The sequence below is a fragment of the Lygodium microphyllum genome, chromosome 25 (assembly GCF_053477565.2).
Source record: "Lygodium microphyllum isolate KBCC chromosome 25, Lygodium_microphyllum_v1.1.10, whole genome shotgun sequence".
Lineage (NCBI taxonomy): Eukaryota > Viridiplantae > Streptophyta > Polypodiopsida > Schizaeales > Lygodiaceae > Lygodium > Lygodium microphyllum.
The window spans coordinates 57,715,180-57,742,274 of record NC_141159.1 but is presented as its reverse complement, the minus strand read 5'-3'; the positions used below and the strand labels follow the sequence as shown (position 1 = coordinate 57,742,274).

The following is a 27,095-nucleotide window of genomic DNA, read 5'->3' as shown; positions in this document are numbered from 1 at the left end:
CTACGAGCAATCATGTTAACTGCATCAGTAACATCTATCCATACAGTCTTGACTCTCCTGATTCAGAGGTAGCATCTTTTAGGCGATTAGCAAGCTTCTCTTGCAGAATGGGATCTGTAGCCTTAAGGAATAATTCAATCTTCTAACCTTCCATACTTTGTTGGTCTTCAACATCAAGTTGTCCAAATTTAATTTCAAACTCATGGTATAAAGTTGTTGCAGCTAAACCTTTGTTGGGTTTCTCAACCCAATCAATGAAACTATTCTTCATCATTAGGCCAGTGTCTTCTAAGAAGAATTCTTTGTGTAGGGCTTTTTTGAATGCAACCCAATCCGCATCTTGCTAAAAAAGACCATGGATTCTTTCTTGAAGACCATGCTTGGCTAGTCTAGCAAAATAGCGACTCCATGAATGTTGCGGTACACCAAAGAAGAGCATTTTCTTAGCATACGAGTGAATGAAAATAGAGACATTTTGACCATTAAATTGTTTTAATTCCAACCCAACTTCCTCTAGGGCGTTGATAGTTGTGGAATCAATCTTATCTTCATCTTGCCTTTGTTGTTATTGTTGTTATAACATTTGGATTTGTTGTTGCTGAGTCTGTTGCAGTATATGCGCCAACTGTTGTAGAGTATCTCCTGAAGAATCCCCCATCATGAAGTTCTCTTACACTGACCTTCACGTCAGGTTCACCAATGTTGCTGCGTGTAGGGTTAAAGGTCACCACATGGGTTTGGCAAGAAAACTGGACAAGATAGATGAAGATGTGTCTTCAAGAGATAAGTAGATTATAGTGAATGTCTAAAGGTTCAAGAGATACTTCACGGTCAATCATAGGGGTTTTAGAGAAATGAATGTATGGGGGTTTAAGAGCTTAGACTCCGGAGATAATAGAGATAAGAGAAGTGTTAAAGGTTTCAAGCCAAGTCCTTGAAGAAGTTAATAGAGCTTCCAACTACATGTTCTTAGCAAAGATCACGAGAGTATTACCTCATAAGTTCTAACTCAAATCAAGCTTGTTTTCTTGATTGTAAGAGCAATCAAAAAAAACAAGTACAATATGTTGTCATGTATCATAAAAAACTCTTCATCCCATCATTCATACATGATGCCATAGCATGAATCAACTTTGCATGATTACATTCAATGTAGACTATTAGGGATAAAAGCTTATGAGTCAATTACAAGGCTTGTAGGGCAAAGAGACTTGCTTCAAGAGAGCTTCAAATTGAGTTCCTGATAAGGATAAGTTCCCACAGCCAAGAAATAGGAGAAAAATCTCCTCTCAATTCAACTCAAAGCATTTATGAATAATCTACAAACATTGCCTTGCCATAGGGGTGCATAATACTTGCATATTTTGACAATACATCTTCTGTAGAGTAAGAAATGAATTAAAAGAACACTATTATAGCTAATTCTTTGAATATGGCTGAAGATATCAACCCAAATATCTTTAGAATTTCACCTCTGATGATAGCATAAACTTCCCTTAACACGGTGTCGGAGTGTTTGGTGTCGAGAGTCCACCACAGGGGTAAGAGACAGCAAGGTGAAGGTAGATTCAGGGAGAGAAGTAGACAAAAGAGAAGGGGTTTGAAGAAATTGAAGTCGTAGAAGAATACTCCCAAAAAGAATTAGAAAATGTAGAAGAATACTAACAGAGATGAAGCATGTCAGTTTATTTCAACATTATGAGAAGATAAAACTCTAATAGACAAAAACATGCATAAAATAATACCTTCCTCTATGCTGCTCAGATCGCTAATCTGATGCCTCCATTGGCTTTGAAAGGGGGGTAAAAAAAACCAGAACACCTAGCCAGAATTCAGCCAGATCACTCCTTCTTTATCTAGAAGTTATCTATAGTTTTATGGATTTTTACAAGAGATAATATCTAGAATATCAAAAATTAGCTAAAACTTGTCCAAAAATCTAATATTTTTGAACCATGGACACTAACACTAATGTCTAAAATGGCATTGGCTCTCTAAATCAATAAGAAAGTCACACTCTAGATTTTTTTTACACGGTGTGCGCGTAGCGGTAAGACAGCATTTACTCTTCTATAGATGCCAAAAGCATACATGTATGCAAGCAGAATATTTATAGTTCTATATATTTTCATTAAGAGGAATACATTCTTAGCCTCACATAACCAAATATTTTAGCCTATGTTAACCAATACATATATAGGATAAAAATAGGATGACACAAAAAAATTTATTGTATGCTCTCTCTTAAAAATCCATTAAAACAAGCCGAACTAAACCAAAATATAGAATACATCACATGCTTACCACCAAACCCAAGTTTCTCTTTGAAATACAAATCATTGCCTACAAGTGACCCACAAAAGGGGCATTGTGATGCTCCAATAGCACTTGGGTGATCTCAAACTTTGTTAGAGCTACTTGATGCAAAGTCCAAAAAAGCACTTGAGCTTTGGTGTTTTCCACTTGAACTCACTAATAGCAATAGCAAGGAACTCTTTAACATATGGGTGATACGCATGGGCACTCATTATGGCCCATCCATAAGCATAGTAAACATGATCAAAATGCACAAACTAGTGCTCCAATGGGCCTCCATGTCTCATTTAAGTGACGAGGTCTAATCCACTTCCAAGGCCAATAGTAGACATCTTAAAAACATGTGGCTCCTTTGTGTGGGCCAATTGATTTGAAAATAAGATGGTGTAAAAGTAAGGGTATTGCTTGTTTGTTCTATCCTCCAACTCCAATAATGCCTCAAGGCCTAACATTGACCCTTTTATATTTTGTCTGGCAATATCCCCCTATTACATTGGACAAGAGGATTGACTCTCTCCAATAGAATGTCAACACTATGCTCACCCTCACCCACCCCCTCCTCAATCATTTCCATCACCAAGTCCCTTGTAACACTTGTCTCCGCCTCTTTGCACTTTGCATAAAGATCTAGTTGTTGCAGTAATTAATCCAAGTATAAGGTTCGAACTTTCGCAAATGCATCATAGATTTTCGGTATACATAAATATTCCGTATAGTTCAATTGCATCATGCAAACCATTGGAGTGAATTAACTTACATTTATAATAAACTCATGTACACTTGCACTTAAATACTTAGGTCACACCTTATGAATTTCATAACTACACTAGAAGGAATTTTCATGAATGGGAATCCCACATCGTATCATCAACTCAGGAAAAGATGTGCATCCAAATTTTCATGCCATCATGGATAGTTTCAGCTGCACCACATAATAGTGATGCATCTAAAAAGTTAGATTTAAGATGCGCATGTGAAATGTTAAGCTTAATTGCAAGGGCCGGTTTGGTAAATGAAATCCTGCATGATAAGTGAAGCCAAGATTTAATTCAACTCAACTAGGACTTTAGTCACAAATAGGTCAAGTTGTCCTTACGACCATATTTTGACTTAGAGTCAACATGCTCTTTGGTCTCTATCCCAATAACCAGCCACCACGATGGGTCCAAAACACTGTTGGGTATATCATTTTCAAATTATGATACATCTTGAAGCTAACACAAGAAATCTCGAATGTCGTACCCACAAGAAGAATGACTATTCGCCAAGTTACATTCAATGCTCGCAACTATTTCAGAATGGTAAATAGACTTAGTTTGTGCTTGACTTGCGAGAGGAGTGAACACAAGTTCCTACTATCTTGAGGGAAGGAAACCCTAGGGTAAACTTAGAACCCCCAAAAAAATGCTAAGGTGGGAAAATGGTTACCAACTAACCAATTGAAATCCTAGTTTGAATCATGTAGATCTGGACCTCAAGATAAGAAGTAAGGTTAGTAACTTAGGGAAGCTACCATCCAAAAACTATTGGATAAAAATCCAATAGCATAATTGCTCGCTCCTATTACATAGGAGTGAGGTCGAAAAGAGGGTATTCTCTATCTCTCAAAAGATAATGGAAATTAACACCAAGGCAAGAAAGACCCAAGAAGGGCATCGCTAAGCGTTTAAAGATGGAAACTCCACCTTAGCAGATGTCCTAAGCACTCGCCTTTATAATTGTTTGTGCTTGTAAATCTAGATTCAATGTCTGTGAAAGGAATGTATGATCCAAGATCACAAAAGAAATTTGAATAATGAATCAGGTTGAATTCACGGAGGGCATGCCAAGCTACCTCCAATTGGCCGCCAACCCTAGCCAAGGGGTTTCCAAATAACTGTGACATGAACGTGGACCAAACCCGCCATGAGAGGTCTCTCCATGGGTTAGTTTAAATGCAGGAGGACGCTTGGATGCCAGGGGGGCTCTGGCTATAAATTCCCTACCTCGGGGTCCTACTCAAACGATCTACGTGACTCGAGATAGATTCTTGAGGCCATGTTACTAGTACAAGGGCGAAAACTTGGAGAAAATAAAACGCATCCTCATAGATTACGGGATCCGTCCTTTTTGGACAAGATTTGTATCTCAGTTAAGAAGCTAATATCAAGTTTTCTTCCAAGGAACGTGTTTGAGCTATTTTCATGTCAGTGACGTAAGCTACGTGAACGAACCCTGTTCCCTAAAAAGCCTTATTTAAGGAAGCTGATTTTAAATGTCACTGAGAGAGAAAAAAAAACAAAACAAGAAATGAAAAAAACAAACAATCAAACAAACTGCTATGGAAGAAAAGGAAGCAATTCCCTGTCATAGCATGCCTCGTTCCAAGAAAAGGTTGCAAACACCCTTGGGCAGGAAGTTGGTTGTGGAAAAGGTGGTAACACTCCACAGTTCAGGATAGCTAACTCACCAGCAGAACTTCTTCAGAAACAATTTCAAGCCATCTCCCTTGGTATGCTGTCCTTATAACTTCACCAATCCATCTGACCCTCTTTAATTGACGATCTTTCATACAAATCATCGAAGTACCTGATATGTTGGCTACCTCCCTGGGTACACCTCTTCATCGGCACCTTCTCAACAACTAACCAATGATCTTCATCGACAACCCATTCAATGATGTGAGCTTTCATCCTAACCGGATGGGGATGTGAGTATGGTCTGCCCTCTGTATCTATCAATGAGTGTGAGATAGAGGGTGGGGTGAGTGACCACTCCTTTCCCTTTGCGATGTGTGAATGGAGTGTTGCACACACGGGATGGGCCTCTTAATGCACAAAGCACATCACCCTGTTTTGTACACTGCACTCTAAGGCTCCTTGGCCTTCCTTCTTGCACCGTATGCCGACACCGGGAGAGATGGATAGTTGCACCATCAATTGCGCACAAGGCATACAACCTTCACACAAGTGACTGTGGGGATTACATCAATGGGTGTAAGGAACGGGTTGCTCTTCTGTATTCATCAACAAAGCATGAGATAGAGGGGGGATATAGTGTGACTAGTGTGTCCTCAACCAATTCTTGAGAGGTGAGGATTGAGGGACATTACGACATTGACGTCAAGTACACTTTTTGTTTCCTTATGCACACACGGGATAGGTCTCTCAATGCAGAAAGCACTATCTGTTCCTATGCACTGCACTCTAAGGCTCCCTGGCCTTCCTTCTCGCACCGTATGTCGACACTAGGTGGAACGCACGAATGCACCATCGATTGTGCACACTGGCATACTCCACTCCCTCCAAATCATTTTTTCCTTGTTCAATTCTAAACCGGGTGTGAGTTATGGGATTTCATGCTTATTCATTGAGTGATGGCCATTATGGGGCAAGCAACTATTCTATCATCCTCCTAAGTGCCCGTGAGCTGAGAGTCATCATCGACACTTGCATCGATGGAATTTACCGAAAAAGCTACCTCCCTAGGTATTGTTGCATGGTCCTTGCCATGTTGGGCCTGTTCTATGGTGAGCCCTAGTACCTCCTAATGATGGCTCCTACCTTTCTACATCATGTAAGTCCTCTTCCAATTATTATATTGTTTTAGCCTTGTCTTGTAATCAATCCATGCTCTTGTGAGCGTTCTCTGGTAATCAACTTCTCTTGTAATCTAGTTATCTTGCAATTAAGTTCTAGTTCAATTTCTCTTAAGTTCTTCTCTTGTTAGTTGTGAGAGCAATCTACTCTCTCTTGAAGAGCACTTGCCATGCTCATAATACATATGTCTACCATAGAAGATGTAAAACCCTCCAAATGCCAATGAGAATAGGAGGTAAAACAACTCTTGAAAAGTGGCATCCTTAAAAGTTAAAGTATGCCAACTATGATAAATGCCATAGCACTCAACCAAAGCTCCATAAGTATTATTAGATTAGATGCTATTTGACGATTCCAATTTTAATTTAGGCCATATGAACAAATAGTATCTAGGTTGATGGCACTTGTAGCAGACTATAAGCTTTGCTTTGGAAATATTATTGGTGATGGCTAGAAATTTGGGTATATTGGGATTTGGCTGGAGAGAAGGCTTAGGGTTTGAATTTGTATTTGATGATAAGGCAGGGGGTTGAGTCCAAGGTTTACGGGAAAAAAAAGGAACAAAGTGATTTTGATTAAACCTTCATAAGTTAGAATTGAATTGCTTTGTACCAAAGTTACCATTAGTTAGAAATTGTTGCGGTCGCTTTTCTCGTCCACGAATTTTATCTTCAGCATCATGGGCTAAAGAAATCACATCCTCCAAAGTCTTTGGCTTGAACATGTTCACATCCGCATAGAAGTGACCAAGAAAACCAGACATATACTTGCGCTTGTGGATCGCCTTAAGAACATCTTCAAGCATTCAAAGTCGTAGTAAGGCACTCCAGAAATGCTCAGTGTATTGTGGTATGGATTCACGGTCTCTTTGTTGCAGAAGATCCCACTGTTTGATTGATTTTTCATGGAATTGAGGTGGAAGAAAATTCTGCAAAAATTTCTTTTGAAAGGCCTCCCAAGTAGTGGGACAATCAATACTCTTACTACGGACAACAGTCCACCATAACGATGCTCTGTCTACTACTAGATGGTTAGTGATGCATTTAATTTTATCTTTTTCAGCATACTGCTCTTCATGAAAATAATCATCAAACTGACTGATAAAAGCCAGAACTGTTTTTCTATCACGTTGCCCATTAAAAGTATAGAATTTGAAATTTCTTTTACTTATCTTGGCTTCTTTCCTGAGAGACTGTGCATTGAGTGTTACATCAATCGTACGTCGAATAACATCTTCAGGTTGTGCTCTGTCTTGATCGACAGTAGATCGTTGAAGTGTAGCCAGCTATGCTTACAAATTTTGACGTGCTCTTCGCTCTTCTTGAAGTTGCATCATGATTAGGTCCAATTTTTGCTCCATAATCAGCTCTGGCAAATCATCTTCGCCCATAAAATCTTTCATGTTTTGATCGGATATCCTGCAAAATATCAAATAACCTCACGCACTTGAAATCTCATTAGAGAGATGAGCATAGCTCAAATTTGGGTTTACAAGCCTTTCTTTTTTTTTTAAATATGGCTTTTGCAATCTTGCTTCTTTTCGAGTACGGCAATTGATGACGGGGTCTTCTTCCAAGCGAGAAATAGACTGCATGTGATACTTTGCTTACTGGAAATCAATTCTGCCAAAGTACAGGTGTGAACATAGGCTTGTTGGAGTTGCAAAATAGGTTCGGGAACTCCCACTATGGAAGAGTTTGAATATTGAGTCTTTGGCCTTAATAAGGCTTAGCTTTAAGCTTTAGAATTTTTAAGCTTTATAAAGAAAATCTTAATTGAATCATTGGCAGCGCGTAGGACGAGAGGACATCGTAACCAGAATCGGTGCTATCGAGTATATGATGTCGCCATTGACAATTGAATTTTGGAGAGATTAAGCTTTTTCTTAAGCTTTTTAACCTTATGAAACTCCAAGCTAATGGAAATTTGCTTCTCTGCTTCTTTGCCAATAAGAAGACTTGCAAAGGAGCTTAGGATGTGGTCCTTTGCTTCCTGGAAGTGGTCCCTCGTGATCTGACAGCACAATAGGGGGTTCTTCACCGTTAGGAACACACTCATATTGACGGTTCACTCGTCACGAGACTTCCTGTAGAGCCCGTTCATTCCAGGAGCTTCGCCTTCACACGAGATGGTAAACGATTGGAATACCTTGATCTTAGATTCGCTCTAATACCACTGTGCACAAATAGGATGATGTATGCGCACGTAATGAACGCCGAAAGGTCCCAAGAACAAAGAACTCTACAAAATCTCATAAAGCAAGAAGAAAGATTTGCACAACAAGAGACAAGAAGACCAATTGGGTGCAATCTCCCACCATGCCTTGTCTGAGCACTTCATAAGGCATGTATTTATAAATTTATTAATCTCGAAGCTCAAAAATAGCCCAATTTACAATTAACATGCTTTTGGCTTTTGTGTTTGCTTTTGTCCAAATAAAGAATAAAGCGGTTGGGCATCCCAAAAATCGGGCTATGTCCAAATACAATGTCCAATAATGAAATATTTAAACCGAGCGCCTATGCACATACAAAATAATAAATGTTTGTCAAGCACTTCAATAAATAAGCGCGACTAAATAAATATTAGAGCCACGTCTTTAATGATAAGGCGCGTCCCCCATCACAAATGATAATTTCTTCTAGGTAATCTGAATACGCGCCATCGCCCGGTGCTTCCCAATACCACCACTGCCTGCTCTACACATCAATTGAAGCATTCACAATTGTTAGAAAATAATAAAATTAAACTGACAAAAGTGAATACCTAGCAATCTTCAACTACAAAATAAATAAATAGGTTGAAACTCTATCCTAATCTTAATTTAATACAAGTGCACTCTAAACTCATAAACATCCATTAATTTAATATGTATTTTACAAAATCACCCACGTGCACATTAAATTAACTTGATGCCCGAAAAGGACAGGCATCCCCGCGCCGTCAACTTCTCACACAAGGAATCCACCTTGTGTACGAGCCCCGACAAATAAATATAGTTTTACAAAATCCACCACAAAATCTCACGAAATCCACGATGGAATCAAAACCTCATGGAACCCACTGTGGAGTATGCCTCTTGGCATCAGATATGGCTGCCAAGAGTGAGAACCAATGGTATAGGGATTCGAATGTGTTAAAGGAGTCACAGACCAAGTTTGAATGCTCAAGCAACCATGCTCTAATACCAGTTGAAAGGTGAGAAGGATCGAAGCTTGTCAAGCAACCATGCTCTAATACCAGTTGAAAGGTGAGAAGGATCGAAGCTTGCACGGGAGAGCAAGAGCGAGATAGAGAGAGAGAGAGAGAGAGAGAGAGAGAGAGAGAGAGAGAGAGAGAGAGTCACAATGTGGGAACTCTAACAGTCACAATGTGTGACCGGCCTTCCCTTTATTCATGTGTCACTAAAAGAATAAAGAATAAAGTGGCGGTGATGAGCATCCGCTGCTGCCTGTAGTATGCAAGCACGGGTACTGTTAGTATAGTAATACACGGGTGGCTAGGCGGAGACACCTTTACCCCCAACAATTAGTAGGGGGAATATGCTTGGAAAATGGAAGTGATAAACAATTTCCATCAAAAAAACAATTAGTAATAAGGACAACAAAAACCATATTCTTGTAGGCTTTCATAGTCATAAAGGTTACCCTCCATCACATATGTTTTACACTAGTATATTACATTGCCGTAAATAGATGTGAAACTATACTTGTGACAAGTTGATTGCATGCATCTACATAGTTCATGTCCTTTGCCACTAATATGGTGATTTACAAGGCCTAAAAGTATGAGCTATGTAATACTTCTTACATGCTTAGCTAAGTTAGTCTATTCACCTACAATAGTATGGTGTACAAGTTACAAAAACGTAATCCAAAAATAGGAAGGTTATCTAATGCAATATTTACAAGGTTGTGAAGCTATTGAGTGGAAGTTTTGCAAAAAAAAATCAAATGTTGCTTCTTGATTTCCATTAAGCACTTAGTATAACATTCTCTTTTGCTCCAATGTTATGCCTTTCACTCTCCAAATTAGTCATGCACCTCTTGCCTCAACACACGCCAAATGCAAATATTGGAATAAGGGAGGTAGCATATGAAGGTAGTTGAGAAAATATGGTTAAAATTGAGCGGGAAGTCCAGAGCTCTATAAACATGAATTGATTCTATATGAATCTACATGGAATGTGACTTTGTACATGCCGCTAGTGGAAGAACAAAAGTCAAATGAACCTCGCGAGCACAACAAAGCTCTCATATGTTAGAGATGAAACTTGGGTTAATGCACAAATTTCCTAGAGATCTAAGACTTTGTCCATGGTATCATCAAGCAAAGTTAGAAAATGAACAAGATGCATCTCTTGAGTGGTGAAATTCTCAACATATCAAAAACCACCCAAAATCCAAACTTACTTTTTTAAGCTCCTACAAATGGAACCATTAAAGCTTGAGAAAGCTTTTCAAGCTTGGTGGAAGCAAGACTTTAGAATACAATGCATTACTCGAATATGTGGAGAAAAAAAAAGTGGAGAATTTAATCAAGTGCTTACATTTACTGATTCCAATATTAAAGCATCTTGAAAAGTTTGAGGGGGGAAACAACACAACATAAATTCCAAACATCATTTTGAAAGACTACCAACTTGGCAGAGCTCAAACCATTGTGGAAAAAGTAACATGATATTTGAATTATATGAGATGGTCAATACATGGAATGGTATTTTGATAGTTGGTTTTTAGTAGGGCTAAGGGATTGGATCAAGATAATGATTCAAAGCACATTCATTGACTTGATTGGGTATTGGAATAAGATTTATTAGCTATTTTGGAAAGATTTTAAAGAAGCTTAATGTTTAGGTTGAATAGGGGCATTTTTTGGAGGATGGATTGCACATTAATGGTCCCCATAGTGTGCATAATGAAGGATTAATGGCCCCATCGCACTCATGACAATAGTTAGTGGAAGTCAAAGAGATGTGGGATTAATTGTATCATTGTGGCTTTTTATAGGCTATAACAAACAAAATACCAAGCACCATACTTACTGCTACATGTTGAGATGACAAGCTCAACACGTGCGGACATTGATGATGGACCGCCTGGTTAGATGGGTCCACACGTCTACACTTAGCACGTCGGTGGTCATTATGACTCTCACATGGCCACTGATTCATTACTTATTATATTCAGGTTATTACACCTATTTACAGCTGGCATAGTTATAGCGCTAGTCGACTAGTGTAGTCGGTTATGCATTGTTTGACTTAGTAGGCCACTTTCCTTTATGTTGTATCTTATCTATACTTTGTGTACACATTGAAAAGAGTGTGGAAGAAGAAGAAGAAACCAGCAAGAAAACGTTTTGGCCTCCATCTCTCTTCTTGTCTCTTGAGTGACCTTCTCCTTGTGTATTCTGTATATGTTCGGCACAGCATCTTGAGCAAGTCCCCCCCCCCCCCACGCAATTCTTGACATGGTATCAAAGCCGCGCCACTGAGAGAGGCTGAAGTGAAGGAGAAGAAGCAAGGTTCGAGCAAGCAAGCCACGGGTAAGAAGCTCTCCCATCCTTCCACTCTCTCTCTTGGATAGTGCCTGTGGAGGCACCGAAAGTAGGGCAGAGAAAAAATCTTAGATTGCAGTGAGATTTGGTGTGTGTAAAGAGCGTTGTGTATTCTGTAGATTAAGCCTTTTAGGGCTTGCCTGCAGTTATTTTGGGCATCTGAGGCCGTTTCAGGCCCCGTTTTAGAGCTGCAAGGTTGCGGACAACAGTTTCAGGGTACACTGTGATTTCGGCTGTTTTGACCGAAAGTGGATGCGTAGGTTACAGATTGCAAATTTGTAATTCTTGAGGTGTTTGCAGGAAGCAAACATAAGGTTTATCTACAAACAGGTTTTAGATTGCATGTATTGTTAAGCAGACAGTGAAAAAGGCTGTCTGGTGTATTGCTGTGCACTACAGGTCAAGGGTTGCAGAAGATTTGCTTGCTGTTTGGAATTAGTTTTGTGATAATGGCAGAGAACAATGGAAGCCCCATCATTGAGAAGCTCGATAAGAACAACTACCCTTCATGGAAGTTCCGTGTCACGAACTTCCTTATTGGAAAAGGCCTCTTTGTTTCAGGTGAAGAAAAGGAGCCGGAGAAGAGTGATCCTCCAATTGCAGAAGAGACAAAGGCACAGAAGGAATGGAATGCAAAAGATAAAAAGGTCATGTATTGGTTGTCTACAGTAATTGATAATAATATGCTGGGATATATTAGAAATGCAGAGAATTCATATGCAGCTTGGACCATACTTGAAAGTATGTTTTTTGTAAATACAAAGGCACGAAAGCTTCAACTCAAGCAACAATTGAATACATTGGAGAAAGGGAAGATGTCTATCAATGAGTATACACTAACGGTAAGGAGCATTGCAGATGCATTGGCAGCGATTCATGCAATGCCCGATGATAATGATTTGGTGTCATCTACCTTGGGTGGACTTAACAATGAAAAGGCTTGGAAGTCTTTTGTAGCTTCCATATATGTCAGAAAGCCATTTCCAGATTTTGATGAGTTGGTCTCCCTTATGATCACTGAAGAGATCAACATGCAGAGTGAGACATCTGAAAGAAGTGGTGAACAGGTTCAAGCTTTCTACTCCAGTTCAGGAAGGGAACGTGGCAGGTTCTCTTCAAGAGGCCGTGGTACAGGACGTGGTAATGACAACCAGCAAAACAGATTGAATCAACAATTTGGCGATATGCATGTTTCAGGAGGTCGAGGTAACTTTAGAGGTAGGGGGAGCTTTAGAGGAAGAGGTGGATGGCAAAACAGAGGTTCTAACAACTCTGGTATTGTGTATCACTACTGTGGCAAAATAGGTCATATTGCAACCCAATGTTATGCTAAGAAAGATTATATTCGCAGTAGTAAGTTGCAGTAAGGAAACTATGCATCGTCTTCACGACAGAATGAAGACGAAAATGAACATATGTTTATTATGCAGCATATGTTGAATGCTATTACAGGAAAGGGAACACATGATGATGTTTGGTATGTTGATTCAGGTGCATCCAATCATATGACCAGCCATGCAGAATGGTTTGGAGAGATGCAGGATTTGCAAAATGCAGGTTATGTGCAGACGGGTGATGATTCATGCCACCCAATTTCACACATTGGAAAAGTTTCTTTGTCCTTGCATGATGGTAAGACAAAGAGTCTTTCATATGTATTACATGTGCCATCTATTATAAAGAACTTGGTGTCAGTTTCAAATGGTAGAGCAAGGGCTGCAAGTCAAATTTAATGCAAAGGGCTGCTTTGTAGAAGACTTCAATGACAAGTGTAGGTTGGTAGCAAAGGGAAGTAGAGTTGGACGTATGTTTACTCTGGATGCTGGAATTCCTACTATGAATGCTGCTATGTATGCTAAAGGAAAAGATGTTGTTGCAGATATTGAAATTTGGCACAAACGCATTGGACATGCAAATGTACAAAGACTGAAATTAATGTAGTCCAAAGGGTTGGTTATAGGTTTGCCTACATTTAGAGTTGCAAAATTTCATAAGATATGCGAAGCATGTCAGTTTGGTAAGCAGGCAAGACAACCCTTTTCACATGACAGAGATGTAAGCAGAAATATCCTTAATGTTGTGCATACAGACATTTGGGGGCCTACACAAAATGTATCTCTTGGAGGCAATTCATACTTTGTCACATTCATTGATGATTGTTTTAGAAAGCTGTGGGTACATTTTATGAAGGAAAAGAGTGAAGCGTTTGAGCACTTTAGAACTTTCAAGGCTACAGTTGAAAGAGAAACAAGCTTGAAAGTAAAGTGCTTGAGGTCAGATGGAGGGGGAGAGTACCTCTCGAATGAGTTCAGTGATTTTCTGAGGTCTCATGGGATAAAGAGATAGTTCACATGCAAGTATACCCCACAGCAAAATGGGGTTGCAGAAAGGAAAAACAGGCATGTTGCAGAAGTTGCACGCGCCTTGATGGGCTGAAAAGAATATGCCTAAGCATTTTTTGTCTGAGGCTGTTCATACTGCTATTTATATTATGAATAGAACTCCCACAACTGCAATTCATGGGATGACTCCTAAAGAATGCTTTACTGGTAAGAAGCTTGATGTATCGCACTTGAAGGTATTTGGCTGTGTTGCATACGTTCATGTGCCAGATGAGCTACGGAAGAAGCTTGATCCAAAGGCAGAAAAATGTGTTTTTATTGGATACTCTTTAGTGCAGAAAGGGTATCGCTGTTATAACCCTATCACATGTAAGTTCAAAGTGAGCAGGGATGTCATCTTTGATGAAATGAGCAGTTGGTATGCATCTAATGGTGATGCATTGGATGATGATGATGATCATGACACTCATGTGCAGGCTGAAAAGCAAGAATCACGGACTCTTAGTGGACTAGAGACATCATCTGGTAGTCCTTGGTCTGGGAGACTAAGGAGTACCTCTACATCTTCAGGTGCATCTAGTAATACTATAGGTAAAGACAAAGGAAAGAATAAGGTATCAGATGGCATTGATGCAGTTCTTGATGGAGACTCCAGTGGCTCAGAGAGCTTGGATGATGAGCTTGGTATTCCTTCTGTCAGGACACCAGGTGTACAAAGAGCTCATAGTAATGTAAAGGCTCCATTGAGTGATCCGGTGGTACGCAGATCTAGCAGGGTCAGATACCCTGTTAAAAGATTTGGTTTTGAAGGTTATGCAGCTCACCATTATGCTTATATGGTGAAACTAGTTGAGGATGTTGAGCCCACACTGTTGGTCATGCTCATTGGGATGCAGCAATGGATAAGGAGATGGCTGCATTAGAGGCCAATAAGACTTGGGATCTAGTATCATTGCCGAAGGGCAAGAAAGCTATTGGATGTAAGTGGGTTTATAAGATTAAGCACAATGCAAATGGTTTTATTAGTAGGTACAAAGCTAGGTTGGTTGCAAAAGGCTATGCCCAGACATATGGCATAGATTATGAAGAAACCTTTAGTCCAGTTGCTAGGATGGCAACTGTCAAATGTGTGATTGCTTTGGCAGCAGCCAAAGGTTGGAGGTTGCAGCAAATGGATGTGAAGAATGCCTTCTTGCATGGTGATTTATAGGAAGAAGTGTATATGGATCAACCAGCAGGTTATGAAGATTTAGAGCATCCCACATATGTGTGCAGGTTGAAGAAGGCGCTCTATGGGCTCAAGCAAGCACCTAGAGCATGGTCTGACAAGATCAGAGAGTATCTTGTCAATATTGACTTTTATGTTTCTGATGCTGATCACTCACTTTATGTGAGAAAGGGAGATACAGGTTTGGTCATCATAGTCATCTATGTGGATGACTTGATTATTACAGGTGATAATGATAGTGGGATTGCTGAAGTCAAGTATTTCTTGAAGAAGAAGTTTGAGATGAAGGATTTAAGTGAGCTAAGGTACTTCCTTGGCATTGACATGATCAGATGTGATGATGGTATATGGCTGTCCCAAAGACAGTATGGCTTGGATATGTTGTCCAAGTATAGTATGACAGCATGCAAACCACTTTCAGTCCCGTTGGAGCAGAATGTAAAGTTAAGTACTGATGTTGGGGATGAGATAGAAGACCCTACTATGTTCAGGAGGATAGTGGGGAGTTTGATCTACATGACCATTATAAGGCCAGACTTGAGCTACGATGTTGGTCTTGTGAGTCAGTTTATGCAAGTACCTAGAAAGCCACATTTGGATGCAGTCAGACGCATATTGAGATATGTGAAGTCCACATTACATTATGGACTTTTCTATAAGGCAGGTACAGATGTACAGGTGTTTGGATACACAGATGCAGATTCGACTGGTAGTATGTCTGATAGAAGATCTACTAGTGGATACATGTTCTCTCTTGGTAGTGCAGCAGTTGCTTGGAGCAACAAAAAGCAATCTACAGTTGCTTTGTCGAGTACAGAGGCTGAGTATAGAGGTGCTGCTGTTGTAGCATGTGAGGTAGTATGGTTGCAAAAGTTATTGGCTGATTTAGATGTGTAGGTGGAAGGTCCAGTTGTCATTTATTGTGACAACATGAGCAGTATATAGTTGGCTAGGAACCCTGTGTTCCATGCCAGGACAAAACATATTGAGGTACACTACCACTTTGTGAGAGAGAAGGTACTAGCAGGTGAGATTGACTTGGTGTATATCAGCACACAGGATCAGATAGTTGACATCTTCATGAAGGCATTGGGTACAGAGAAGCTTCAAAAGTTTCGAAGCTTACTTGGAGTTGCAGAGTGCAGTTGAGCTTGAGGGGGAGTGTTGAGATGACAAGCTCAACACATGCGGACATTGATGATGGACTGCTTGGTTAGATGGGTCCACACGTCTACACTTAGCACGTCGGTGGTCATTATGACTTTCACATGGCCACTAACTCATTACTTATTATATTCAGGTTATTACACCTATTTACAGCTTGCATAGTTATAGCGTCAGTCGACTAGTGTAGTCGATTATGCATTGTTTGACTTAGTAGGCCACTTTCCTTTATGTTGTATCTTATCTATACTGTGTACACATTGAAAAGAGTGTGGAAGAAGAAGAAGAAACCAGCAAGAAAACGTTTTGGCCTCCATCTCTCTTCTTGTCTCTTGAGTGAGCTTCTCCTTGTGCATTCTGTATGTGTTCGGCGCAGCATCTTGAGCAAGTCTCCCCCCCACGCGATTCTTGACACTACATACTTGTGGAGATTTTCCAATGCCTTCCTCAACCATTCGGCATCACATTTGTGAGGATCTCAAGATGTCTAGAGTTATTATACTTGTTAAAATGGCTTTCTATTCTTCTGGCATTCTTTACAATCCTGATCTATTTTTTTACGCATCTACAGCCTACAATGTGTGGTCCTCTGTTCTAGAAAAGGGTTTATGTAGAGCTCTTAAGGTTGAGTAACTATAAGTTCTCTTTTAATGTGCTCTTACTCAAAGAGGTTGCCTCCAGCTTGCATAACTCGGTATTAAGTTCATTTTGAGCAAATGCGAGAGGTTGGTGCAATCTCCAAGGTCCTAAAGACCAATGAGAAAGGTGAAATGGATCTAGAAAGTTATGCAACACATGCCAATTTGAAAAAAAAATATCTACAAGTTTGGCATACCTATGGCCTCTGATATCCAGGAAGTCAATAGTTCTATGTTGGCTTCTAAAAAACGAGTACATAAGGCCAATTTCTCTTTGTTGATTGAATCCTTTTGCACAAGGTACTACGACTTCGCTAGGTTTCGATAGGGTGGGCCTACTTTTCTACTGCATAGAACAAGTCCATCTAATGACAAGTTCAATAGATGGGTTATTAGCACTTACCAAGCTCATTGTTCGTTGGCCTTTCACAAGTTCATTGGTAAAGTTTTTATCATGTCTCCTTGGGATCTCAAAAAGAATAAGAATAGGTCTTGCCATATTCTATTAGAGATAAGGGCGATTTGCTTTATTGTCTACCATGGAAAGTTGCATTTTCCCTTGAGGATGTGTTGCTCTCTAAATGTCTTCTTTGGGTTTTCCTTCCCCAACTTTCATGCAATGTTCAAGATAGAAGCTCACAATATCGGGAGCCCTTGGCGACGTGTTAAAGGTGCCACTACTCCCCTCAAACACTATAGGAGAGAGAAAAACATGTATTTTGCGGGGTCATTAGGTGGAACCCCCTAAAGTGTTGGAGTTGCATGATAGCTTTGCTAGAGATTGCTCCAAAAGATATAGCAACAAGATGAAGAAAGGGAAGGACTACATAAATATGAGATTGATGAGGCAAGAGGAAATCAAACTTAGAACATACAAGGTGATAAGGTTGAAAAAGAAAAGGAGGGGAAATATATTCAACAAATCTCTCATGGAGAAGAAATGCAAAGTAGAGAAAAAGGCCTTGAAAGCCTTGGCAAAGATAAGGATGTCTAGAGTAACGGATAAAATATCAACCTATTTATCCTCACGATAGTAGTGGTGAGGAAAACAAGGAAATCAAGAATAGAATAGAAAGCAAGGAGTCAAGCATTTCCTGAGTCACAAAGTTGGCAAGGAGATCTCAAGGCTTCACCAACATCTATGGCCTGTTAGGAAGTTTGGATACTAATGTATACCCTTGCACAAACAATGGATAGAATCTCTAGAAGAGTTAGCATTATTCGTTGGAATATATACAACCTAATATTCTAGGATTGCAAGAGATAAAGATAGGCCTTCATTTAAAACTTAACTTTGATAAGTTGCATACATATGTTTTGTTAATGCCAATTGCAAGCAAAAGGGAGGTACCTTAATCCTTGCAAAAGAACCTCCAAAACCAAAATTGCTTTGTGTTGATGATGCTGAGAGCATACCTAAGACCCAAATAAGGATTGATTGTGAGGAGCTTAAGCTAGTTTCAATATAGAAAAGGGAGTCTATATTTAGTATTGCAAGTGATGAAGATATATATTCATTCAAAACTTGACTTTGATAAGTGCATACAATGTTTTGTTAATGCCAATGGCAAGGGAAAGGGAGGTACCTTAATCCTTGCAAATGAGCCTCTAAAACCACATTTGCTTTGTGTTGATGATGTTGGGAGCATGATTGAGATCCACGAAGAGAACATCCTCCACTTGATGAATGTGAAGGAAGAGGACTCAATCATCATGACAAGAGTAGATGAGGTAGGTTGCTAACATTTGGATGAAGGTGAGAACACTTCCAAAACTTCTCAAAATGAGAGGTCTTCCCAAAATAAGGCACTTAGGATCCCTTACAATCATCCTTTTTGTCAAAATAAGAGTTGAAAGATGACTCTGATTAGATTTTCTTGCCTTTTACTTTTTTGCCCCTTCCCTGATGAGAATGCTACAAAAGCATCGCTAACCCTACTACACCTAAACATGTCTCCTTGTCATATGCATCTTGCTCCAAGAGCAAGTCCGATATAGAAGAATTCATATTGCCAAACAAAAGATGTAACGAGTGCCACAACCATGTCCATTGAATGATGTGATCCTTCATGGTGAGGGAATTGACAACAAATAGTTGTCATAGCCTCATCTCAAGGATCATTCAATAAGAACATGTCTTGATTTGTATAAAGAAGATGACCAAGTCCACATCTCAATAGTAGCACAAGCATGTCTAATGTGAATAAGCACTATATCATTATAGTTGAAGAAAAGAAAATAGCGAGCACGTAAATTGAGCAGGTCCCAAAAGGCTACCAAATTAACATAAGAGCCTAAACAAGAATAAACACTACATTGAGGATCTGGGACAATCACAAAATCGCAAAGATCAAAGGTGTCAACCTCGATCTTGTATGACCAAATTGAGATAATCTATCAAATTCAACTTTTGAATGATGGTAAGGTTATAAAGGACAAGCACCTACCCGTGGGGTGCCATGAGAGAGAGGCAATGGGATGGAACAAGAAAGAATCACAATCCACGTCTCAATTCACGACATGATCGTATTGGTCCTCACATCAATCCTCGTGATCATAACAATCTTCATTAATGATCCTCTCAATCTTGATAGTCTCTGAGAAAGAACCTCAAGATCACAACAATCCTTGCAATCTCGATCTCGATTGAGCTTCCAATCCACTTGATCCTACCAATGGTAATGATCATCATTGTTGATCTTTTAGCAACCAACAAAGTGAAACGTTGTGTCTAATGACGACTATTGCCAACAATCCTCCAAATGACCCCAAAGCCTCCACACAATCAAATACAAACAGGCTAAGAAAAGGAATGTAGTAGCAGCCATCCCACATTGTTGATCCTTTGACAACCTACAAAGAAAAAGGTTGTCTTTGATAACGACCGACTATTGCCAATAATCCTCCAAATGACACCAAAGCCTCTGCGTCGACAATTAGGATGAGAAGAGGATTGAAAGAAGGAAAATACAACTAGGGGAAAATGCAGCATCTTAGTTCTCTCTACACAACGCAAAAGATATCATATGAATGGATAGCAAGGAAGAAAGAAAGAACGCATAGAATCAAGATAAACGCAAGTGAGAATGAAGGAAACAAAAAAGACTGATCCTCAACTAGCAAAAAGAAAACTGAATACACAGCCATGCACACATGGTCGCTAACACATCAGTGAGGGTCTCAGACTGCAGTAGACAAGAGAAAGAAATCTGACTAAGAAGAGATGAGAAAGAAGATGACAATAACTGGAGGATGATGACTGCGACAGTGAAATGTGAGAGGCTTAATACAATGAATTACACCAAGCCAAAGATACCTTGCATATCTGAAATACAGAATGATGTCCATCCAACTATTAAGTGGCCACCCAGCCTAGAAACGGCAACAAACTGCAAAACTTGTCACCTGCTGTAAAAAAGCCACAGACTACAGGATATGTTGGCCAGGATAGAGATGCCATGGACAAGACAGAGAAACCCTAATCTCCGTTTGTTGTGCCTATGATGAAGGCTGTTCCACATAAAAAGGACTGAAGGGCACGAAGTGTGTCAAAGAGCTCCAAATCACCTCCAAGACTGGCTGAGGCTCACAAACAGAAGATATGTGAGTGCACAACAGAAGATCACACATACAAAGAGAGAAGAGAAGAGAAGAGAGAGACAAGATGAACCCAAAGAATGGAGGAACAATACTGCACTGATCTCAAAAAGAAAACTAAGAGACTGCGTTAATCAGCTCTGCATGTGCATCGACAAGGGCACTGGAACGAGGCAATAGAATGCTGCAATAGCAGGTCAAGAATGAGAGAATGGAGACCTATGCAACTAGAGATAGCAAGCATGACGAAGATGACTGAAATAAATAGAGCAAGGGCTGCCAAGCTGACCAACCAGGTCAATAGAGAGGTAAAAATGCAATCAACCTGCAATTGATGCCAAATACAAGTCCAACCTTGTCAACTGCAACCGCACCTGCTGAGATGATGTTGACAGCGTGCCACGAACATAGTAAACAGGCACAAATGAGATCAGGCTGAAGCACTCAGAAATACAGTGCAAGGCAGTCAGAGCTCTTGTGTCTCCATTAGACTCTGACAGAGCTCACAACCAAGAGATGATATGCATCAATGCATAAAATGCTAACAAGTTTGACCACAGAAAAAGACAGACGCACACATCTACTAACAAGAATGTCACTCAGATGAAAAGCTACTAAGTAATAATGCTTAAATAGGCATTACTCATATGTAAACTAGCACTGTTAAGTAGAATATCTGATCAAGACAAAGACCAGTCTTATGGTAAATTTGTCATGTATCAAACAAGTGGCTGTTGGCAAGACAACATATAGATTTGCAAATACCTCTGAAATTACCAATAAATTCTGCCCTAAACTCCAACTGAAAAGGATGGCCTACCTACGCCATATGGGATGACTAGTTAACAATATTACAAACACATGTCCATTGTCTTGCTTTGTTTTTCTTCACTGATAGTAAAAAATGACTTATCTGGAGTACTTTGTAAGTGTTCTTCTCGCTTTCTTATTTGCAATATCACTTGTATTGACAATCATGTTTCTAACAATTATATTCTGTTTTCTTTACATAACATTCCATTACAAACTGCAGTACCACAAACCTATAGACTTTATATGTAAAGAGACACGATCTCACTGTATTGATTAATAGATTGTATACATATAACGATCCAATAAGTCACTCATCTTTCTCATCTATAGATACTATTTTTATTAAAATACATTATGTATAATGGACTAATGTATAATTATTTATTTTATAAAATTCATTCGATACTTCTTTGCGTGGAGATAAGCTTTTGGATAGCGAAGATCTACGGCTTGCACTTGAATTTGTAGAGCGCATATCCTCTCTTTTTTGTCTTGTAATTTATACAAGCATCCATCTATGTACTATGTTGTTATCATCATTTGTATCTTGCCATAATTCTATGAGTTTTCATCAACAATCTTACACTTATCCTATATATTAGTCTTGCTAGTTCAAGTATATTTTGCACTCATCTTGATGACCATTGCACACTTAACATGTAATCCATTTGTAAAATATAAATACAGCACATAGTGCTATATGTGACAAGGCAGCTTACCACTATTTTTTTCCTCTGTAACTATCGCTATTAACGTCACAAATTTAATGCATGCATCGCTATTGGTGTCACTCATTATATCTTTCAACCCTGACCTGTCAAGGCTTACAAACACTAGGCTTCAAAACTACTCCATCTAGGCACCAAGTTTTACACAAAAGGAGAATACCTACTATCTCTGCCAACTTGGCTTAAAAACTCCTAGCATATGGCCACTAAGATTATATGCCTAAAGCATATAGTAATCATGAACAGACCGGCCAACAGCCTAAGGACCAGTGGACTGGAACCAACTTGTCCCAAATTGCATACACCTAAACACCCTAGCCCTAGATAAATGTCATCATGCAGAAAGACCAGACACTATCCACTGGGTCAGCAAACACACATGATAGCACCTATTCACTTTGTTTCAATCAGAGACCTGTTTTAACTTCAGCTGTGGTAACAAACATGTGTAGCAGGAACCTCTCAATGGCAATATTTCACTGTGAAACATCCAAAGACAATTCCAACAGCAGCAAACATACTTTACTGCACTCTTGCATTATGCAGCTTCATATAGAGTACAGCATGTACTATATGACCTACTTACATAATCTTCATTCATATTCTTCCAGTGAAAATAGATGGTGCATTATTTTTACAGGCCTCAGAGAAGAATCGACTCCCTGCAGGCCCAGAGGCCCTACAACATCACCACATCCTTGCAGGCTCCCAAGAAGGGCCATTGCCATTTTATGAGACCCAAAAACCATATTCCAAGAAGCAAAACCTGATATAGTTCAAACTAAACCTGAGGCCTAAATTGCTAATGAAGACCAAGAAGACACAAAGTTTCAGTTGAGCAAGGATCAGCCAGCTCCAATGACTCAGGTCATCCCAAAAACTCATTAACGGAATAAAAGTGAGCTGCAAGACTGCTTGATCAAAAAGAAAGAAATTGAAGGATTCAGTTTGAAAAAAAAGAACTGGATGAAGGTTGGATTATGCCACAGACACACGATGTGAGTATAAACAGCCTTCAGTTTCAATTTGATGGCAATGTGCCACCTCTGTGTAGAAACTTGTGGCATGAAGCAAGTACAAATCCACAATTTATGAGAGGACTGGGACACTGATTTGTCACTCTCAACAAATTTTCAGGCTATGCCTGCAGGAGCTTCAATTGCTGCACTAGTAGCAGTTCCAGTGGTTCCATTCAAAACAGTGACATTTCCTTCAGTGTCTCGCTGATTTGTCACTCTCAACAAATTTTCAGGCTATACCTGCAGGAGCTTCAACTGCTGCACTAGTAGCAGTTCCAGTGGTTCCATTCAAAACAGTGACATTTCCTTCGGTGTCTACATCAATGATAGCTGAATCACCTTCTTTGATATCACCTGCAAGCATTCGCTCTGCCATACTATCCTCCAAAAGCCTCATGATGGCCCTTCTTAATGGTCTTGCACCATAACTCGGACTATAGCCCTCATCTACAACTCTGTCCCTAAATCTTTCTGTGACCTGAACATCAATCTCTTTCTTTTTTAGACGTTCAAACACCTCTTTTAGCATGATGTCTGCTATCTCCTTTACTTCAGACTTTGTCAGCTGCCTGAACACAATTATCTCATCAAGTCGGTTGAGAAATTCAGGTCTAAAATACTGCTTGAGTTCCTCATTCACAAGGCTCTTTATTCTATTGTAGCTACTGTCTTTCTCCCCATAATCTAGCTGGAATCCAATACCACCACCGCCCTTCTCAATTACACTACTGCCAACATTTGACGTCATAATTAGTAATGTGTTCTTAAAATCCACAGTTCTTCCCTTGCTATCTGTAAGCCTACCATCCTCCAGGATCTGAAGCATCATATTGAAAACGTCCGGGTGTGCTTTTTCAATCTCATCAAAAAGCACAACTGTATAAGGACGCCTCCGTACAGCTTCTGTTAACTGACCTCCTTCACTGTAACCCACATAACCCGGTGGTGAGCCAATGAGCTTGGAAACTGTATGCCTTTCCATAAATTCACTCATATCAAGTCTTATCATGGCTTCTTCTGAGCCAAAATAATATGCTGCTAGTGCCTTTGCAAGCTCTGACTTTCCCACACCAGTTGGACCTGAGAAAATGAAACTGGCAATAGGCCTATTAGGGTTCTTCAACCCTACCCGGGCTCTTCGAATGGCACGGCTGATTGCCTTGACTGCTTCATCTTGCCCAATGACACGGTTATGCAGTGTCTCCTCCATCTGCAGCAACCGATTTGATTCATCTGTTGAAACCTTTTCCACAGGTATCCCTGTCCAGGCAGCAACTATTTGTTGAATGTCAGCTTCAGTCACAACTGGGCCAGAGTCACCTGCCTCACTCTCAGCCTTCGCCTGTTCCTTTCCTTTTTCTGTAATGGCAGAAATCCGTGCCTTAAGCTCCATTTCTCGGTCTCGAAGCTCTCCTGCTTTTTCAAAGTCTTGACCCCGCACTGCTTCATTTTTATCCTTGGTAATCTGCCTCAGCTCCCTATCCAACTCCTTAGCCTCTTCAGGAAGCTGTGCATGTCGCAGGCGAACACGAGAGCCAGCCTCATCAACCAAATCAATAGCTTTGTCAGGAAGGAAGCGATCACTAATGTACTGATAAGAAAGCTGAGCAGCAGCAACCAAAGCCTCATCTGTATAACGCAACTTGTGATGAATCTCATAACGCTCTCGAAGACCTCTAAGTATCTGTATAGTTTCATCAACAGTTGGTTCAGGAACCTGTACAGGTTGAAATCTTCTTTCCAAGGCAGGGTCCTTCTCAATATGTTTCCTATACTCATCAAGAGTAGTAGCTCCAATACACTGAAGCTCACCACGAGCCAATGCAGGCTTTAAAATATTGGCAGCATCAATTGCTCCTTCAGCTGCACCTGCTCCAATCAGAGTGTGAACTTCATCTATAAACAGTATAATATCATCTGCCTGCTTGATCTCCTCCATGAGCTTCTTGAGTCTTTCTTCAAACTCTCCCCTATACTTGGTCCCTGCAACTAGCAGTCCCATATCAAGGGTGATCACCTTCTTTCCTTCAATAGTTTCTGGGACATCTCCACCAGCTATCCTCTGAGCTAGGCCCTCTGCAATTGCAGTTTTCCCCACTCCAGGCTCCCCAATGAGGCATGGGTTGTTCTTGGTGCGCCTCCCCAAAATCTGTGTCACACGCTCTATCTGAGGCTGCCTGCCAACAACAGGATCAAGCTTGCCATCTTCAGCTAGTTTGGTTAGGTTTGTGCCATACTCTTCCAAAGTAGGCATCTTTGCATTGCTGCTCCCACCCCCAACACCTGCACCAACTGCCTCAGTGCTCTCACCAACCATCCGGATAACCTGTGTGCGGATGTTACTAGGATCAGCTCCAAGGTTTTCCAGGACTCGCGCAGCAACCCCCTCTCCTTCTCTCAGAAGGCCAAGGAGTAAATGTTCAGACCCAATGTAATTGTGACCTAATTGCCTGGCCTCCTCAAGTGAGAGCTCCAGCACCCGCTTTGCCCGTGGCGTGAATGGAATCTCCACTGCAACAAAACCACTCCCACGGCCAATAATCTTCTCCACCTCCACCCGGGCTTCTTTCAAGTTCACCCCCATGGACTTGAGCACCTTGGCAGCAATACCAGTACCCTCACCGATAAGTCCGAGAAGTATCTGCTCTGTGCCCACAAAGTTGTGGCCCAGCCGACGGGCCTCTTCTTGAGCAAGCATGATGACCTTGATGGCCTTTTCAGTGAAGCGCTCGAACATGGCGACAGCGACGCCACGGGTGCCTCTCTTTCCGGGGCAGGATGAAATCCTAGAAGCGACTTCGGCATGGAGGCTGCTCGTGCGGTTTCCGGCACTGATGTCGAGAAGGGAGACTCGGCGAAGGCCGGAGAAGGAGCTTACCGGGGTGAGTAGCACGATGGGGGCCGGAGCAGGGCCGCTACTGGAGACTCTGCATCGGGCGCGGCCACAGCTGGCATGGTGCTGCAGATGCTCGTGGCCGAGCAAGCGGGAAGGGAGCACAGACGCGGCAAACAGAGCTCCGGCCATACTGTCAACGGAATGCGTCTCCCTCTCCCTCTCAAGAAGAAGAAAACCCCAAGCCCGAAGCAAGGGGTTATGTGATAAAATAAAGGCCTTTATGGGCGACTTTGTTTTGATTTGGCTTCATTTGGTCGGTGGAACCTAATACGAGGAGTTAGGTCGGTTACACACCACGATGTGGACGGCCATTTTTCAAAAAAGGAAGTGTCCATCGATAATGTGTCACGTTTTTACAAGCTGCAATATTCACGAACGCCGGATACTTTTGGGCAGGAGATCTCTCCCGTCCTGATAATCGTCCATGCTCAACAAACTAGATGATAAATTATATACTTTAAAAAATACGTACCTAACAACAATTGAGCTTAAAGATCATGTGCTTAGAGCTAAGGGTCTTGAGCACAACTAAACATTCAACTCTCAACTAGTTTATAAGGCAATCTAGCTTGGAAACAATTATGGTACCAAAGATGAAACTATTTCTCATGTTCCTAGTCATTGTTGCTAAGAGACAAACAAGCTTCCACGTGCTTTCATTCAAGGTGGAGTGATTAGCAAAAAAACAACCAGCATGTTGAAGTTGTCAAACAAATTAGCACTTCTTAGCCATCTCTTGACCGTTCTCCGAACCGAGGAGACATGGAGGCAATCCCAGAATAGATGCTTCTCAGTTTCTTCTACTCTCCACAGAACGGGCACAATGGGCAAATATTAACCTTCTTCACAAGATGAGGTCATAGGGGAAGTTTCTTCATTACGAGCCGCCATCTTATATCATTGAGCCTATAGGACACAATGGCGCCCCATACCCCTTTGATCCTCCTCTTCCAAGTGCATGCCTTATCCAAGGGACATTCCTTTCTGCACTTCCTCAAGAGGTTAAGGACAATGGCTAGGGAGGGAGCTCGTAGATCTCGCGTTGATTTGCAACTAATTAGTTGCTTCCTTGTTGGGTTGCTAAGGTCCTTTAGGACCGAGTCATCCTTTCTTACAATCACGGTTGGCCACTTCTCCTCCCTCCACATGAGGATAGAGGCAAACTAGTACTTCTCCTTCTCAAATAGCTAGTGATGATCGCATGATCTCCATAGGTA

General features: G+C 40.7%; 1 pseudogene; it reads right to left on the bottom strand.

Moving 5' to 3' along the window:
* Nucleotides 1-22,847: 22,847 nt before the first annotated feature.
* On the bottom strand, nt 22,848-26,080 carry LOC148014252 (chaperone protein ClpC1, chloroplastic pseudogene; annotated as a pseudogene).
* Nucleotides 26,081-27,095: the final 1,015 nt, after the last annotated feature.